The following is an 8,808-nucleotide window of genomic DNA, read 5'->3' on the forward strand; positions in this document are numbered from 1 at the left end:
GAACCAACCGTAATCACCAATCGCATCTCTCCTTAGATTTAAATGTCACTCGCTACCGATTACCATGGCAGTGCCAGGACTTCCTGTCTGGACAGGAAACGGGCGGGGACAGGAAGTGATGCATGTCTACCTGGTCGCCATTAGCTGTGATGTCATATGCAACAGCCAATCGGAGCCAGCGGAGGCTGAATCCTCTTTGGTCTGCTCTGAGGAGATCACTGTATTTCAATGGAGAAAATGTGAAAAAAATATAAAATATGAGATTTATTCTGTAATATTATTATTATCCTGATGAAAATTATTATGGTTATTAATATTCTTAATTAATATTCTATTTATTATTATTATCATGGTTCTGAATATTCTCATCTTAGTAGTAACATGACCTCTTCCCGATCATTTTCTTTGTGCGTCCCCCTTTTCCCGGTATAGATATAGAAATATAGAGACTCTTTTTCCTCTAGTCCTGTTATCTTTTCTCTTTCTTCTCCCTTTTACTTAACCTTGATTTCTGCCTTTGCGTCCTTGTATCCAGATAAAAAAGACTGTGGTTACCCCTCCCTCCCCCTCCGCATTGTCACACACAAAACCCTTCACGTTTTTACCGATAACCTGCTAAAAAGGAATGAGGACTTTTCCGTATCGAAGCTGCTGATCGTTTGTGCCACACGTGAGAAAATGACTATTGCCAAAAAAAACCCCACAGAAAACGACAAGAAAGGAAAAAAGAGAAGAAAAAAAAAACATGTGGGGAAACCGCGAGCACTCACAGCACGAAGAAGAACGCTCATGACTCTGCAAGAAGACGCCATGAACTGTGGGTTTGTGGTTTAGCTTTAATAACGGCTTGGAGCACGGGAAGCAGGAGCTCGGACACAGGTTTACAATCTCAACACCTTCCTCGACGTATTCACAGTCTCTCGCTCCGGTTCGGCGTTTCAAACGGCCGAGTTCATCTGTTTCAAATTGCTTTCAGCACGAGTTAAAATGGCCGGCTTGAATTCAGAATATGGATGTTTTTGAGTAGTTTTGACGTGGGTTTCCATATATTTTTAAATTTCCAAAAGCAAAAACCGGTTCCGTTAACTTGAGTAAACGTGTCATTTCTTACATCTTTCTTGGCAAAAAAGAATAGGAAAATCCATTGAAACCTCACGATTTTTCAAATAATCAAAAACAGGCTGGGAATGTTCCACAGTACGGCATTAATTGAGCATTAATTCAAGCTGTTTTATTGTGGAAAATACTTTAAAAATCCTATAAATTCTTACAACTTTTTTGGCAAAAAATAAAAATCAGTTGAAACTAGTCAATTATTATAAAAAAAAATACACCTAAAATGTCCCACAGTACGGCATTAAACATTTACACATTAAATTACAGGTGTTTTATTGTGGAAAATACTTTAAAAATCCTATAAATTCTTACCTTTTTCTTGGCATTTTTTTTTTCAAATCTATTGAAACCAGTCAATTATTATTTAAAAAAAACAAAAACACCTAGAATGTTTCACAGTACGGCATTAAACATGCATACATTCAATTACAGGTGTTTTATTGTGGAAAAATACTTTGAAAATACAAAAATTCTTACCTATTTCTTGGCAAAAAAGAACAAAGAAAAATCTATTGAAACCAGTCAATTATTATTTATAAAATTAATAAATTACACCTATAATGTTCCAAAGTGCGGCATTAAACGTGCATACATTCAAACATTCCATTACAGGTGTTTTATTGTGGAAAAATTGTGCGTTCTGACCGTTGGCAGGTTTGATTCAATACTGTGGAACGTTGTCAACAAATGGGTGAAGTCTCCATGGAGTCGAGCAGGTGGAAAAGTTACACAGTGCCCCTTTAATGGCGTCGCTGCTCCGTTTAATCTCAAAATGGGATCACGGCAGCGTCGGTCAAACCTACTCAAATGACGTCATCTCACCTCGCGCTCCCGCAGAGTCTAGTTCGTTCGTTTAAAGAGTTAAAAGTTTGCGCTGACAAATTTTTGACCAATTGAACTTGTGATTCCACTTCCTGTGAAATATCAAGCGTGGCCTGATTACATAGGGACACTGGTGCTGTCAAAAAGCCTGTACGCAGCAAAAAAACACATTTCTATAGCTGTTAAAATGATTTGAATTCAGAGTATGAATCTTTATTGGAGAATGAGCAACGGTTACTGTAATTGTACTTCTGGACTATACAGACTCGAAACACGCACGAAAACAACTTTTATAACAGAGACGGTGACGTTTTGGAATCAAAATGTCTAAAAATCACAAACTATTACAGGTTTTCATCAATAATACGCAACAAAATCTCTTTCTAGAAGCCTTCAGTTACCATATTTTAACATTTATCAGGTTGAAAATGTGTTTTAAAAAGCCAATTTACTAAATAAATAATAGTTTGACTAAAGGTGATCATTACTAATCACTACGAAAATAACTGTTAGTGATTTTACAGACAATTATATTTGGTTGTTGGTCTTGATTAAAGCATTTGTGACTTTTTAGACATGTATTATATGATAAATTAACCTGGTAACATTAAATTAACTATATTTGAACGATTATTCTGTCAATCCAGCAGAAATGCGATTAAAACACGTCTTTAAAATGTATTACCGTATTTTCCGTTTTTTCATACTTATTCTCCGGAGCGACTTATATGTGATATTATTTGTTATTTTCACACTTGCAACTGCATTTCATACTCCAGTGCAACTTATATATGTTTTTTTCTTCTCTATTATGCATTTTTTTTGGCTTATAGTCCGGAAAATACGGTAGTCGAGCTTTTATTATCGGATAAATGCGAAATAGCTGTCGAATCAATCAAGAAACATCACCTTTATACTCTTATTTGAAACTTTGCCACATTTCCATTTATTTCCATTTTTTAAAGCTATGGACGATATGCAAAGTCTGAATCGCGATCATATCTTCAACATATTGTTCAAAAAAAACGAGTCATCATGAAGTCGTCCGAACGGGTTGAAACTTTTCACGTCCGGATCATAAATTATTCTGAGTTCAAGTCATTTTAATCGGTGCGGACATTTCTTTCACCGCATAGTACAAGCTGTGAATTCCTGGTAAAGAGCGGACTGGGAAATCTTGAGATTGAAACTATTTGCACTACGGGACAGGAGCGAGTTTTCCGTCTCTTCGTCTTTTGCGAACAACAAACGTAGACTTTTGAGAATCGACGCTCCTCCCCCCTTTTGAGGTGCATTCTGGGCCTTAACCACTCCCCCGTAGGGATGTCACGACGACCGCGCATTTGTTTTGCGATTATTGTCGGCAGAAACGTCGCGATCTTACGGTATTTACTTTCATTCGGGCGGTTTCGTAGATCGAGGGTTTTTCCAGGGTCGTGATTTCAAGATCTCGTAAAAAAAACAACAACATTACACCGCATTTATTTATTTATTATGTGTTTTGGAACCTGACCTTTTTTTTTTTCTTCCCTGTAATATTAAATCCACATATGTGTTCATGGATTGGTTTCGAACGGAGCGCCACCGTTTTCGCGACATTTCCAAGCGGTTTCCGGACGGACATTTCTCATTTTATTTCCCTGTTGACGTTTAGAAAAATTCAACGGCTTAAGAGTTTTCAATTTTCACCTCAGTTCAGTTGAGTTTGTAAAGGCCAAAATCGCTACCGTTTGCCGCGCGGGGCTTTCTGAATATGTCGAGTTTAGCGGGCAAAACGCTAAAAAAAATCAAACTGTCATTAATAGTTGATCGAGAAGCAGATTACACGATGTTCACGGGATTTTTTAAGCAAATGGAGAACTGTCCTGAGTCCCTACTACTAAAAACTTGATTAAAAGCGTGACAAAAGCTAACTAGCTACGTGCTAACTAATGTCCAGGACGCGGCTGTTTTCCGTCTGTTTGACAGTTTAGTATTTCAGATTTTACTTTTGTCCATTTGTCCCCAGTTTGACCAGTTTTGCAAAGTTTATAGTTAATTGTGCGTCCTGGTTGGACACGGACACAGGTCATATTCCTCAACTGTTACCTAGCAACCAGACTGTAAACAAGAGCCAAAATCCACATAAATTACACCACATATATGATTTGATGAACAATAATACCCTATAACGCCTTTATTTTGTTGAATGATCGTTTAAACTGTCAGAAAAGTGTGTCCGTTGCGTGTTTAAACTGTCTCTGTGTTTACAACGGCACGTCGCATATTGATGACATCACAGAGGGACTCGGCACTACTTCCTGTCGTCATAAACTCTTTGTCTTCAAAAACTACAACTCAACAGTAGTAAAACTATGATAAACATTTACCACATGTTTTATCCTACCAAACTAAGTAATAATAAAAATATTTAGACTTTAAAACTTTATATTCTGTAAAACCACATATCTTATTAGCACCACCTTTTATTACTAAATGATATGGGAAAAATGAATGGGAAATGTACTGCCGGAACCGAGCGACGTGTGATCACTGTCGCGCTCCATTAAAAACAAATATATATATTTTATATCTTGCGACGGCTCAAAAGTCCCCAAAATGGCGTCGGTCGTAGAAAAACGCGTCCGACCGAAACCCATGAAAACATGAGCAGCTTTACCACGCCTTTACCTTTTCTTTTTTCGTCGCCGCGTGACATAACGCGACACGAGTTGCGTGTCACGGGTCACTGCACATAGATTATTTTTGTAATAATCAGAAATCGGTGCTTCTGAACGATCCTCAGACTCTCGCCGCGTGACCTCTCTTTTCGATCGTGACATCCCTACTCTCAGTAATGTGAAGTGTAAGTGGCTCCGTGCTGGGTTTTTTCTTTTTTCTTTTTCTTTTGATGTGCGCGTGTGTGTTTTTACTTTTTGTTCGTTTCGGTTTGTGCATGTACAAAAGTCGCCCCCGTCTCACTCATGTTTGCTTACTTACAGCTGGTGGTGCTATTGTGGCAGTAGATGTAGCAATGCCAATACAAAGGCAGTGCGGGCGGAAAAAAAACAAAACGATACGAGAACACGTGAACGTTACTGCCACGTTTTTAAAAGACGACTGTACTCCACTTTGTGTGCGTGTGCGTGAGTGTGTGTACATGAACGCATCTGTCACTTTGCCTCGGCTACACTACAAAGATGTAACGATTATACCCGGACCGAACCCATCGCCGTGTCGACGATTTCCCGCTCGTTCTCTGTGAACGCCATTGTTTTATCGCGTACATCGTCGCGTTTGTAAAAATGCTCTGAATTGTATCACGGTCTTTGTGATCCACTTTGTTGTTGTTTTTTTTTGGCCACTGCAGCGAAACAATGCATTTTAGACCATGACAATCTCAAATCCATACAACAGACGGTGTGATAAAAAAGGCGGTACGAACGATTGGAATTGAAAACGACGCAATACTCATCGTTGCCAATATTGTTGCTTGTTATGTCCATACACTTTACGCCATGTGGGACTCCAATAACCTGATTTACCATTTATAATTCTATGTTTTTTTGGTACACAACTTTCAAAACTCAGACACACGTGCTTCGCTTTCGTGCGCGGAAGAAAAACGCGAAGAAGGAAAAAAAAACCTTTGGCAAATGTTTGACTGTCAAACGGTTACGGTGCTCGCTATTGTCAAAAAAACAGAAAAAAAAACAATCACATGTACGATTGAGACTCTCCGAAGCCGCGGACGTGTCTTTCTGTTTCGTCGTACGAGAGAACGCGGCGAGCTGCGGCGTTAAACCTGCGTCACGTCGAGCGGCCATTTACCGGTTTTACGAGGACCGTTCTGATGCGTCGCCGCGAAACAAAAGGAAACTTAGCGACCTCTACGGGTTAAAATCACTTCAATTCAGAATATCGTTTTAAAAAAAAAGCCGTTTTTTACAGTTTGGATCGAAATACGTACGATATCGTAAAAAACGACGAGCGAAATGGCGTGTGCTTCTTAAGGAACGCTACTCGGGTCGATATTCTGAACGCACGTCATTTTTAACACGTAGTTACACACTTTTTTGCGTGATGATCATGTGTAATCTGCCATATCTACCCTCGTCTCTTTATGTCACGGCGTTGTATGAAAACAAACCCAAAAAAACCCTCAAATGACAAGCGCAACAAGTCAATATTCTGTTCTTTCTTCGTCGCGTACATTTGTAAATGGCGATCATAAAGTCTCATTTTCTTTGAATCCAAACCATATCCATGTCGCCATCTTTTTTAAATCCTAATTCGTTTGCATTTATTGCGTCGATGGCACAGATTACGATTATATCTCGCGTATCTTCGAAGAAAATCCTAAGCAATGACATCAATTGCGCCGGACGAGCCTTTCGGAACGCCACAGTCGGCCGTTTTTTCCGCTCACGCTTCGGCGGAAAGGTCGCAGCCACGCCCGCCCTCGGGACTCGCCGGCGAAAAAAACGTGGCCGCCGCCGATCGCTCACAACGCTGTCGTCAAAATGGTGTGCGCGTCCAACCGGTTTGTGTCTTAAGAAAACCGCTCCTCCGACCCCGAGCCACCGCCCCCTAATCATAAGTACTCAATATATATATATATATATATTTATCGTATTAATGACAATGACATCCCTGTTTGTCAGCGGCTTGTTTCACGCACTTTCCGTTAATCTTCGAACCCTTGAACGAGTTGATTCCTGTTAGACCAGTGGTGGAAGAAGTACTCACATTTGTTAAGTAAAAAGAGGTAAACAAAAATTGCTAAAAAAAAAAAAAATCTACATGGAAAAAATTTACTTTAAAATAAAAAATACATAAAAATATTCGGAAATATTTTGAGAACGATTAGAGCGTCAGATGTTTTAACGTTGTCGGGCGGATTTTCGGTCGACAAACGCTACGGAATCACTTTTTATTTGTACATTTTCGATTGCGCTCAAAGCCTTTTGGCAAGACATCATCATAAACGAACGAAAGAATAAGTCTCAAATCTTAAACAAAGGTACTTTTCCAGTAAAAAATAAAGGAAAAGTAAAAATAGTCCTTTCTTTAACTTAAACGCAGTACTTTGTTCATTTCCACCACTGAATAAGACCCTCAATGGCGTTTCCCCCCCCTGCGCTGACTCGAACGCAACACTCGTCGGTATTATAGTTGACCTTTTGACCCTCTTTTTTCCTGATTGTCTTCCTTCCCTCCCTCCTTCCCTTTCCTCTTCTGTTCCTCGTCTCCTCGCTCATCTCCTCCCTCCTCCCTCACGCTTGCATGTCCCACAGTGGGAGGAGCCGCGCGTTCCTCTTTGGGCAGGCTCGACGCCGGACACGCCCGGTGCATTGCCCGGAGGAACTTCTGACCGATCTGAGCTGTTGACTTTCTTTACACGAGAAATGTCAGATTTTCCCCAGTTACCTCGAATGCACCGCTCATCTCTGGCTCGTGCTGTGCTCATGTCGAGAGAAATAAAAAAAGAATCCCAAAAAAAGACGGAAAAATGAACAGTTTCGCTCAGATCAAAGGAGTCGTGTGATGCAAAATGTACTTTTTTGTTTGTTTTAACCAAGCTACAGTACGTTTTTGGTTGTTTTTGTTTCATTTATGCTTAATTTATCACGTTTTCTGCGGAATAGACTTACAGTAAATGTTTGGTTTCTATCTCATAGCGTCACGTTGGTCGTAGGTGATTTATCATTTCAAAATTATTACAAGATTAATGTTGAAATTTACAAGGTTAATGTTGAAATTTACAAGATAAATATGGAAAATTACAAGGTTAATGTTTAAAATCACAAGATTAATGTTGAAAATGACAAGATTAATGTTGAAAATGACAAGATTAATGTTGAAAATGACAAGATTAATGTTGAAAATTACAAGATTAATGTTGAAAATGATCAGATTAATGTTGAAAATTACAAAAAAAATCAAGATTAATGTTTAAAATTACAAGGTTTATGTTGAAAATTACAAGATTGATGTTGAAAATAATTTATGTCATGAACCAGCTGTTGCCAAGTGCATGATGTGCAAGAGTTTTTTGCACATCATTCAGTTTTTTTTTAAATTCGAAAAGACAAAATAGTCAAAAGTATTCATCAAAGCATCATACGACTCCTTAAACGTCGCGTTGCGCTGACTTTGATCTCGTTTTCTTGTAAATCGTCGTTCGTTCGCCACGTTTTGTCGGTCACGAGCACAGCATTAGAGCGCCCTCTGGCTCCTGCCCAAAGAAGAGCAGTCGAACCCGGATAGACCCATTTTGCGTAAGAGAAGACGCAGGTTAATGATAAACTGCCTTTGTATTGAGTGATTCGTAACACTGGACCGAACAGTGTCACTGCACACATTTAAACTATGACCAGCACTTGTAATGAAGCAATGACACAGCATTCTACTACTGTATAAAAATCTATTGAAGAAGATGTTTTTCTGTAACAATATTATTGAAACTGAAGATGAATTAATAAAAATTATCCTGATTATTCTGTACGTTTGCTTGTCGTGCCCTTTCTTGTCCCGAGTGGTTTAGACGTTGCAATATTGACACGGGGATTTCAAAATGTTTTCTGACTAAATTCTTGTTGTAAATAAGCAAATACTGTCCATTTGGCCAAAAGGCTTAGGTGATATTAGAATTTTGTACATAGTCAGCACATTAGGCCAGCTAGAATTTAGTAGATTTTTAAAAATGTATTACTCGTTTATGTTGAGACTGTGGAGGCACAAGCAATCCATATGCGAATCATTTTATTAGTACATTTATTGAAGTATAAATGTCACTTATTGTCACTACTATCAAAAAAGCACTGATTAAAGATTCAATATAGTACTCAACTGCTTCTGGTATTGCATAAACATGTAAAAGTATCATTT

At 38.7% G+C, this 8,808-nt stretch overlaps 1 protein-coding gene across 6 annotated transcripts in view; it reads left to right on the forward strand.

The window, feature by feature from the left end:
• Nucleotides 1–8,424, forward strand: part of gphna (gephyrin a) — a 42,794-nt gene extending 34,370 nt beyond the window's left edge. For all 6 annotated transcript variants that reach the window (XM_072457252.1, XM_072457254.1, XM_072457253.1 and 3 more), the window contains one exon: nt 37–8,424. The gene's annotated coding sequence lies outside the window, so the exon portion shown is untranslated. The remainder of the gene's footprint in view (nt 1–36) is intronic.
• The last annotated feature ends 384 nt before the right edge of the window (nt 8,425–8,808 follow it).

Source organism: Eucyclogobius newberryi, unplaced genomic scaffold, assembly GCF_026437365.1.
Source record: "Eucyclogobius newberryi isolate DKJ021-1_F unplaced genomic scaffold, fEucNew1.0.hap1 SCAF_21, whole genome shotgun sequence".
In the NCBI taxonomy this organism is placed as follows: domain Eukaryota; kingdom Metazoa; phylum Chordata; class Actinopteri; order Gobiiformes; family Gobiidae; genus Eucyclogobius; species Eucyclogobius newberryi.